The sequence below is a fragment of the Fukomys damarensis genome, unplaced genomic scaffold (genome assembly GCF_012274545.1).
Source record: "Fukomys damarensis isolate Sample0158 unplaced genomic scaffold, DMR_v1.0_HiC HiC_scaffold_5, whole genome shotgun sequence".
NCBI lineage: Eukaryota > Metazoa > Chordata > Mammalia > Rodentia > Bathyergidae > Fukomys > Fukomys damarensis.
The window spans coordinates 81,748,861-81,749,158 of record NW_022900917.1 but is presented as its reverse complement, the minus strand read 5'-3'; the positions used below and the strand labels follow the sequence as shown (position 1 = coordinate 81,749,158).

The following is a 298-nucleotide window of genomic DNA, read 5'->3' as shown; positions in this document are numbered from 1 at the left end:
GAAGGGAGGGCAGAGGTAAGGGGAAAAAAATGAGAATCAAGACTTGTCATGTAGAGGTACAAGATCCCAACAATGAATGTAACTGTACTGTATCCCTAAAATGTACCAATAAACTCAAAGCTGAAAGAAAAAAAATCTCTGTATGAACATTAAAAATATGGAATCTCAAAATAAAAGTAAAAAGAAAGTAAAAGAGAAAAGGCAATGATGTAACCTTAAAATAATCCTTAATTCTGGAGATGAAAATGGTCCCTGAACATATTTAAATTGCTTCTTGCTCTTATAGTCTTATCTTATT

The 298-nt window shown here is 31.5% G+C and overlaps 1 protein-coding gene across 11 annotated transcripts in view; it reads left to right on the top strand.

Annotated features, from left to right (window-relative positions):
• The window catches only part of Trappc9 (trafficking protein particle complex 9), a 682,458-nt gene that overhangs the window by 97,341 nt on the left and 584,819 nt on the right, over window positions 1-298 (top strand). The window lies entirely within an intron of this gene.